Source organism: Mauremys mutica, unplaced genomic scaffold (assembly GCF_020497125.1).
Source record: "Mauremys mutica isolate MM-2020 ecotype Southern unplaced genomic scaffold, ASM2049712v1 Super-Scaffold_100108, whole genome shotgun sequence".
In the NCBI taxonomy this organism is placed as follows: domain Eukaryota; kingdom Metazoa; phylum Chordata; order Testudines; family Geoemydidae; genus Mauremys; species Mauremys mutica.
Window position 1 is genome coordinate 1,146,433 of NW_025423270.1, and position 8,764 is coordinate 1,155,196.

The 8,764-nt window shown below is 54.9% G+C and overlaps 1 non-coding gene across 1 annotated transcript; it reads left to right on the plus strand.

Moving 5' to 3' along the window:
* The first annotated feature begins 7,270 nt into the window (after positions 1-7,270).
* Positions 7,271-7,352, plus strand: TRNAS-AGA. Its single transcript has one exon. It is a non-coding gene; the product is annotated as a tRNA-Ser (tRNA).
* The last annotated feature ends 1,412 nt before the right edge of the window (positions 7,353-8,764 follow it).

Sequence of the window (8,764 nt, forward strand, 5' to 3'; positions counted from 1 at the left end):
CCAATTTGGCCAGGGCCCCTAGTCATGGGCCCCACTGCCCCCTTGGCGACGCAAGGTTTGGGGAGGCTGAGCCCCCCCGAGCCTCCATTACGAGCCGCCCAGGCTACCTCTGCTCAGTGGGTGGCCAGTCTCCCTGTGTCTCTGCTGCTCGTGCTGGGGAGCCTGGTCGGCCTTAGGGGTGGGGCCCCCGGCAGCCGCCCAGGGCTCCAGGGGGTCAAAGGGCACCGTGTGGCCGTGCAAAGGCGCTCACTGCTCTCCCCTGCCCCAGTGCTCCTCCATGGCCCCATAGAGGGTGGGGGGAGTGAGGAGCAACACTATGTGCTCCATGCGTCCTGGTCACTTTCCCCACCGGGGCTGGGCTGTGAGGGGAGCATCAGAAGCTGCTGCTCTCTGCCCTCCCCTGACGCAGCCCGGCTGAGGAAAGTGACCTGGATGCAGGGAGCTCGGATGATGTCCCTTCTCGCCCCCCTGCCCCTGCTAGGGAAGGCTGCTGTGTGGTGTCTCCATGGCTGCACTTTCAGTGATGCAGGTTTCTCTCTCCCGTTGTTCCATGGGCATCCTACTAGATTGCCAGCTGCTTTTCAACTTCAGTGTGGAGACTGTGTGTGTGTGTGTGTGTGTGTGTGTGTGTGTGTGTGTGTGTGTGTGTGTGTGTGTGTGTGTGTGTGGAGAGACGGTGTGTGTGTTGGGGAAGAGTGAGTGTGTTGAGGTAGGTAGGAGCGGATCATTATTATCCCTACTTGAAAGAGGGAGAAGCTGAGGCTGAGAAAGGAGAATTGACTTGTCTGAGGTCACACAGCCAGTCAGTGGCAGAGTTGGGAACAGGACCCAAGAGCCCTGATTTTCAAACTAACCATCGGATCTTGAATTTCAGACATTGAATGACCTGAATAAAGTGCTCTCAGATGAGCTCCAGACCAACAACAGTGCACAGGAATTATTCAGCAAGTATTTGAGGAGAACTGCAATGTTAGAGAGAATCATGAACTGCTCAGAGATCATTAATGCAGAGAAGCAGCAAAATCCATCAAACACAGAACTGGTTCTGACTTATTTCCTTGGTCTTAAAAGGGACCAACAAGGACCTGAGTCTCCTCCCTGTCAATAACCCCCTGCTCAGCCAATCAGGGTAGAGACTGAGGGCGGGAGGCTGAGGGTTCTCACCAGAGAGCCCAAAGGATGGCCCAGGTCACTGATGGGGATCACTGCCCAAGCACTAGTTCAGCCCCACATTTTTGTGTGGACCTCCCACAGTGGGAGCTGCAGAGCACTCCCCCGCAACACACACACACACACACACACACACACACACACACACACACACACCTCCTGGTGTTGGGAGGGGAACAGGAGAAAGGACAAAAGAAGCAAGAGATAAAGAGAAAGGAGGGAGGGATGGAGGAAAAGGTAAAACAAAAAGGACAAACCCCAATGTCCCCAGTGATTCTAAGGGACAAAATCCCAGGTGTGGAATAATATTCTGCCTCCTTAAGCTCGTGTTTTCCATGCCTAGAATTCAACTGTCACCAGATGGATCAGACTGAACCGGTTTCAAACCTCCAGGAGGCTCTTACCTTCTAAACAGGGACGGCTGTTTTCTAGTAAAATCACTATGAGGGAAGGAGAAAACTCGAAAGAGGTTCCTCCTGGCGCTCACGTCCGTGAACCCGAATACTCTCTCAGTCCTCAGAGAGAGACCTGGAGAAGGAGACTTGCTGCAGCAAAGCCACAGGGGTCTCTGAGGTTTCCCTGGCCCCTCGCCCCTGTCCTGCCTGGCTGATGTCAGCATCTCTCTGTGAGGTCACCACCTCCCCACCACCTTTGACCAATAGTCTGAGGTCCTGCAAAAGGCCTTTGTGATGTCACTGCCACACCCCTCCCTTGCTGGGCTAATGTCCTGCCCCTGGCCAGGCACTTTGGAGGTTTGAGCTACTCCCTGTGGATCACCCCACTCAAGGAGCGTTCGTTCTAGGCAGCAAGCCGGCTAGACAGGGAAACATCAGACGCTGCTCCCAATGCTACACTCAGTTTTTCAGAAATTATGGCCAGAAGAGACCATTAGAGCATCTAATCATAGAATCATAGAATATCAGGGTTGGAAGGGACTTCAGGAGGTCATCTACTCCAATCTACTGCTCAAAGCAGGACCAATCCCCAACTAAATCATCCCAGCCAGGGCTTTGTCAAGCCTGACCTTAAAAACCTCTAAGGAAGGAGATTCCACCACCTCCCTAGGTAACCCATTGCAGTACTTCAGCACTCTCTGAATGAAAAAGTTTTTCCTAATATCCAACCTAAACCTCCCCCACTGCAACTTGAGGTCATTACTCCTTGTTCTGTGATCAGGTACCACTGAGAACAGTCTAGATCCATCCTCTTTGGAACCCTCCTTCAGGCAGTTGAAAGCAGCTATCAAATCCCCCCTCAGTCTTCTCTTCTGCAGACTAAACAAGCCCAGTTCCCTCAGCCTCTCCTCATAAGTCATGTGCTTCAACCCCCTAATCATTTTTTGTTGCCCTCTGCTGGACTCTTTCCAATTTTTCCACATCCTTCTTGTAGTGTGGGGCCCAAAACTGGACACAGTATCCAGATGAGGCTTCACCAATGTCTAATAGAGGGGAATGATCACATCCCTCGATCTGCCGGCAATGCCCCTAATTATACAGCCCAAAATGCCGTTAGCCTTCTTGGCAACAAGGGCACACTGTTGACTCATAGCCAGCTTCTCGTCTACTGTAACCTCTTGGTCCTTTTCTGCAGAACTGCTTCCTAGCCATTCGGTCCCTAGTCTGCAGCAGTGAATGGGATTCTTCCGTCCTAAGTGCAGGACTCTGCATTTGTCCTTGTTGAACCTCATCAGGTTTCTTTTGGCCCAGTCCTCTAATTTGTCTAGGTCCCTCTGTATTCTATCCCTACCCTCCAGCGTATCTATCACTCCTCCCAGTTTAGTGTCATCTGCAAACTTGCTGAGGGTGCAGTCCACACCATCCTCCAGATCGTTAATGAAGATATTGAACAAAACCGGCCCCAGGACCGACCCTTGGGGCACTCCACTTGCAATTGGCTGCCAGCTAGACATGGAGGCGTTGATCACTACCCATTGAGCCCGACGATCTACCCAGGTTTCTATCCACCTTATAGTCCCAGTCATCCCAGACCCAGTCCATTCATCCAGCCCATACTCCTTTAACTTGCTGGCAAGAATACTGTGGGAGACTGTATCAAAAGCTTTACTAAAGTCAAGGGATAACACATCCACTGCTTTCCCCTCATCCACAGAGCCAGTTATCTCCTCATAGAAGGCAATTAGGTTAGTCAGGCATGACTTGTCCTTGGTGAATCCATGCTGACTGTTCCTGATCACTTTCCTCTCCTCTAAGTGCTTCAGAACTGATTCCTTGAGGACCTGCTCCATGATTTTTCCAGGGACTGAGGTGAGGCTGACTGACCTGTAGTTCCCTGGATCCTCCTTCTTCCCTTTTTTAAAGATGGGCACTACAGTAGCCTTTTTCCAGTCATCCAGGACCTCCCCCGATCGCCATGAGTTTTCAAAGATAATGGCCAATGGCTCTGCAATCACATCTGCCAACTCCTTTAGCACCCTCGGATGCAGCGCATCCGGCCCCATGGACTTGTGCTCGTCCAGTTTTTCTAAACAGTCCTGAACCAGTTCTTTCTCCAAAGAGGGCTGGTCACCTTCTCCCCATGCTGTGCTGCCCAGTGCAGCAGTCTGGGAGCTGACCTTGTTTTTTAAGACAGAGGCAAAAAAAAGCATTGAGTACATTAGCTTTTTCCACATCCTCTGTCCACTAAGTTACCTCCCTCATTCAGTAAGGGGCCCACACTTTCCTTGACTTTCTTCATGTTGCCAACATACCTGAAGAAACCCTTCTTGTTACTCTTAACATCTCTTGCTAGATGCAACTCCAAATGTTATTTGGCCTTCCTGATTTCACTCCTGCATGCCTGAGCAATATTTTTATACTCCTCCCTGGTCATTTGTCCAATCTTCCACTTCTTGTAAGCTTCTTTTTTGTGTTTAAGATCAGCAAGGATTTCACTGTTAAGCCTAGCTTGTCGCCTGCCATATTTACTATTCTTTCTACACATTGGGATGTTTTTTTCCTGCAACCTCAATAAGGATTCTTTAATCCTTTAGAGGATTGGAACTGATTTCAGTGGAGGAACATGTTTGCTAGGTTTTTATGCATTTGCACAGGAAAACATTGAGTGTTTTTATTCATTTCGGGGATCCCTATTCATTGGAACTCCTGAACATAATGGAAATGCCATTATTTTTGTTGAAGGAAGAGGTTTGTAAGGGGGCATTTGAATTTGAACCAAGGACCACTTGAACTGCAGTTAAACACTCTACCACTGAGCTATACCCCCACGAGTGCTGTGTAGGTAAGTCAGAGATCTTAAAGATTTTGAAGGACAGGCCCTGCCTCAGCGATCTCCTGTTCTGTTCCCAGACCACAGTGCTTTTAAAAATGGGGTTTGATTAAACTTATAGATCCATGTAAACACCACAGCTTGCACACCCACCCACATAGATTCCCCCAGTGACATAGCTACCACCTCTCGGGGAGATGGATTAACTACACGGATGGGACAGCTCTCTCCCCTCCGCTTAGAGCATCTTCATTATTTATGAATAGGTGGGAAATAACCTCCTGAATGGACAGTAACCAATTTATCAAATATTGCTGGGTCTGCATTCAATATGGGTACCTGGTCGTATTGGCTGGATTAGTAGGAGCATTGCCGGCAGATGGAGGGAAGTGATTATTCCCTTCTATTCGGCACTGGGGAGGCCACATCTGGAGCATTGCGTCCAGCTTTCGCCCCCCCCCACTACAGAAACAAATTGGAGAGAGTCTAGGGGAGGGCAACAAAAATGATTAGGGGGCAGGGGACTTACGAGGGGAGGCTGAGGGCAGGGCTGCCCGGGGGGGGGGGGCAGGTGGGGCAATTTGCCCCAGGCCCTGCAGGGCCCCCAGGAGAATACAGGATTCTAGAGTATTGCAACTTTTTTTTATGGAAGGGGCCCCGGAAATTGTTTCGCCCCAGGCCCCCTGAATCCTCTGAGCGGCCCTGCCCCCTCCACCCCCTTCCCTCGTTCTCCTCCCTCTGAGGCCCCACCTGTGCTCCGCCCTCACTCCCATTTGACCACTTCCCACCCCCGCTCTTCCACTGCGGCTGAGGCCTGCTGGTCGCTCGCTCTTCTCCTCCCTGAAGGCCTCCTTGTGCCTCTCCACCCCCTACCCCAAGGCCTGCCTGCTGCCCCCACCTCTCTGCCCCTCCCCTGAGACCCGCCCTGCCCACCGCCCCCACCTCTCTGCCCCTCCCCTGAGACCCGCCCCGCCCACCGCCCCCACCTCTCTGCCCCTCCCCTGAGACCTGCCCTGCCCACCGCCCCCACCTCTCTGCCCCTCCCCTGAGACCCGCCCTGCCCACCGCCCCCACCTCTCTGCCCCTCCCCTGAGACCCGCCCTGCCCACCGCCCCCACCTCTCTGCCCCTCCCCTGAGACCCGCCCGCCCGCCGCCCCCACCTCTCTGCCCCTCCCCTGAGACCCGCCCTGCCCGCTGCCCCCACCTCTCTGCCCCTCCCCTGAGACCCGCCCCGCCCCCCCCCCCCACCGCACTGCCGCCACCTCTCTGCCCCCACCTCTCTGCCCCTCCCCTGAGACCCGCCCCGCCCGCCGCCCCCACCTCTCTGCCCCTCCCCTGAGACCCGCCCCGCCCGCCGCCCCCACCTCTCTGCCCCTCCCCTGAGACCCGCCCCGCCCGCCGCCCCCACCTCTCTGCCCCTCCCCTGAGACCCGCCCCGCCCGCCCCCACCTCTCTGCCCCTCCCCTGAGACCCGCCCTGCCCGCCGCCCCCACCTCTCTGCCCCTCCCCTGAGACCCGCCCTGCCCGCCGCCCCCACCTCTCTGCCCCTCCCCTGAGACCCGCCCTGCCCGCCGCCCCCACCTCTCTGCCCATCCCCTGAGACCCCCCCTGCCCGCCGCCCCCACCTCTCTGCCCCTCCCCTGAGACCCGCCCTGCCCCCCTCCCCCACCTCTCTGCCCCTCCCTTGAGACCCGCCCTGCCCACCGCCCCCACCTCTCTGCCCCTCCCCTGAGACCCGCCCTGCCCACCGCCCCCACCTCTCTGCCCCTCCCCTGAGACCCGCCCTGCCCACCGCCCCCACCTCTCTGCCCCTCCCCTGAGACCCGCCCTGCCCCCCCACCCCACCTCTCTGCCCCTCCCTTGAGACCCGCCCTGCCCACCGCCCCCACCTCTCTGCCCCTCCCCCGATACCCGCCCTGCTCACCGCCCCACCTCTCTGCCCCTCCCCGAGACCCCCCCTGCCCACCGCCCCACCTCTCTGCCCCTCCCCTGAGACCCGCCCTGCCCACCGCCCCCACCTCTCTGCCCCTCCCCTGAGACCCGCCCTGCCCACCGCCCCCACCTCTCTGCCCCTCCCCTGAGACCAGCCCTGCCCACCGCCCCCACCTCTCTGCCCCTCCCCTGAGACCCGCCCTGCCCACCGCCCCCACCTCTCTGCCCTCCCCTGAGACCCGCCCTGCCCACTGCCCCCACCTCTCTGCCCCTCCCCTGAGACCCGCCCTGCCCACCGCCCCCTCCTCTCTGCCCCTCCCCTGACACCCGCCCTGCCCACCGCCCCCACCTCTCTGCCCCTCCCCTGAGACCCGCCCTGCCCACCGCCCCCACCTCTCTGCCCCTCCCCTGACACCAGCCCTGCCCACCGCCCCCACCTCTCTGCCCCTCCCCTGACACCCGCCCAGCCCACTGCCCCCACCTCTCTGCCCCTCCCCTGAGACCCGCCCTGTCCACCTCTTTCCTCGGTCGTCTGTTGTTATTCCTTGAAACATCAAGGATGGAATTAAAAGCTGAGTTTACTCCAGGGTGAGGAAAGAAAGGAGCCACCAACCCCCTGACAAATCTCAGTGCCCCAGAGAAAACCTGCCCCCTGCTATTGCAATCACTGCTGTGCTAGGGATATGGCAGGGAAGGGACTGTCTGAATGATCAAGGCAGGAAATGGACAACAATCTACAGCAACATCATTGACCACAAACACACTCTCCTCATGCTCCAGCCAGAAGGGAAATGAGCAGGAATTCTTGCAGTTCAGCCATGGACACACTTACACAATGGCACAGCAGTGTGTGTGTTGTGGAAGCTGGTCTGAGGAAACAACTGGAATTGATCACTCAGTGAGAACAGAACAAAAGTGCAGTGAGAGACACATCTCAACCAAGTAGTTGTGGCTGAGTGGTTAAGGCAGTGGACTAGAAATCCATTGGGGTCTCCCTGCACAGGTTCAAATCCTGCCAACTACAGAGAAAGTTGTGGTTCTTTAGTTTCAAGGGAGCTGGGTCTTGTCTCACTCTCAAGCTGTGTCTACACTATTGGGTAATGTAGATTTAAAGTGTTTTAATTAAACAGCTGTTGCATATCCACACTATGCCCCTTTGTCATAACAGTTAGTTAAGGGTTAAGGTTTTTTTCCTACCTGTAAAGGGTTAACAAGCAGTACCTGTGGACACCTGACCAGAGGACCAATGAGGGACAAGATATTTTCAAATCCCGGTGGAGGGAAGGTTTTTTTTTTCCTGTTCTTTGTTTTCTTAGAGAGTCTCTCTTGAGAGTTGAGGGAGTCCAGACATCTTAATCAAGTCCTCCCAGGTTTCTGCAATAAATTCTTCTATTCAAGCTAGTGAGTATTAGCAAGGAACTAGTATTCTTATACTTTTATTTCTGTATTTGCAATTCTGTGTTTTGCTATAGAATTTCTTTAATTCTGTACTGTTATTGCTTTTACTGAGAAAGAAAGGAGGGGGAATTCTCTCCAGAGATTGATAAGTTTAGACCCTGTGTATTGTTCCATCTTGGTTACAGAGACAGTTACTTTCTTTTTAGTCTTTAATAAATCTTTTCTGTAAAGGACTTGGTTGATCTTTCCTTGGGTGGATTCTCAGGGAAAGGGGAGGAGGGAGGCATCCCTCTGTAGTTGGATCCTGGTATCTCTCCTAGGAAAAGGGAGGGGGGAGGAAGCAGGGGGGAATGGTTTATTTCTCCTGGGTGTAAGAACCCCAAGGATTTTGGGGAAAGACTGTGTCCCAATACACGTACCTTATTGGGTGGTGGCAGCTTTTACCAGATCTAAACTAGGATTTAAGTTTAGATAAATTGATGCAGGTCCCCATATTGGAACCCAGCAGCTCTAAGTAGGGGTGAGACCTATGACACCCTTGTGTCACCAGAGCACATCCACGCTAGAATCTTGGATGGCCACAGAGAGCAGTGCACTGTGGGTAGCTGTGCAACTGGCTGCAGGGTGTTTTGGGAAGGGTTTGCAATGCCTCATGGGCCGGTACAGCATCACATGATGCAGGTTTCTCTATCCCACCGTTCCATGGGCATCTTACTAGATTGCCAGCTGCTTTTCAACGCACACACACACACACACCGCTGCTGCTGAGCTCTGTGTCAGGGGTGCTGGAACAGGGGGTTTAGAGGGCCGTGGCCCCACCACTCTTAACTGGCTGTTAGGACAAATGATGGAGGGGGGAAAGGGGGAGTCTGGGGGGGGAGAGGCATTCTGTGGGTGTGGCCTCGGGGGGAGAGGTGGTGTGAGTGTGGGTCCTTGGGGAAGGGTTTTCATGGGAGTGCCACAGTTCAGACAATAGTGACCCCCGCACTGTAAGGAAGCTCCCGCCGCCCCTGCTCTGTGTTGGTAGCGCGGGAGAGA